The sequence below is a fragment of the Sinocyclocheilus rhinocerous genome, unplaced genomic scaffold, assembly GCF_001515625.1.
Source record: "Sinocyclocheilus rhinocerous isolate Xijiao unplaced genomic scaffold, SAMN03320098_v1.1 scaffold947, whole genome shotgun sequence".
Classification (NCBI taxonomy): domain Eukaryota; kingdom Metazoa; phylum Chordata; class Actinopteri; order Cypriniformes; family Cyprinidae; genus Sinocyclocheilus; species Sinocyclocheilus rhinocerous.
This window is the reverse complement of record NW_015632550.1, coordinates 24,849-25,216: the sequence shown is the minus strand read 5'-3', so window position 1 is coordinate 25,216 and position 368 is coordinate 24,849. Positions and strand designations below refer to the sequence as shown.

The window sequence follows — 368 nt, the reverse complement described above, 5'->3', positions numbered from 1 at the left end:
CCGCCTCTCTCAAACGTGTTGTTTTCAACAAAACCCCCTCCTTTGACAAGCGCAGTCTACTCTGATTGGCCAGCTGACCCAGTGCATTGTGATTGGCCGAACACCACAAGCACGCATCGGAAATATAACGCCCCTTACCATAATCGCGGGCTTCCGCTTTCAAAGTAAATATCAAGACAGTTAATAATGTCGTTAGTTTTACCATCAGTTCAAGCCCGAAAGGGCAACAGAGTCGCGTGACAGACACAGTGATGATGCAGTACACAAGCTGCGGTTGATACAGCTGACGTGCTATGATTTCTGACAGGCAGTTTACTCTCCTGTGATGGGACCCTGTTCCCCTCACACACACACACACACACACACAC

General features: G+C 48.9%; 1 protein-coding gene across 1 annotated transcript in view; it reads right to left on the bottom strand.

Annotated features, from left to right (window-relative positions):
- The window catches only part of LOC107742654 (protein O-glucosyltransferase 1), a 12,857-nt gene that overhangs the window by 3,145 nt on the left and 9,344 nt on the right, over positions 1-368 (bottom strand). The gene's annotated exons all lie outside the window — the stretch shown is intronic.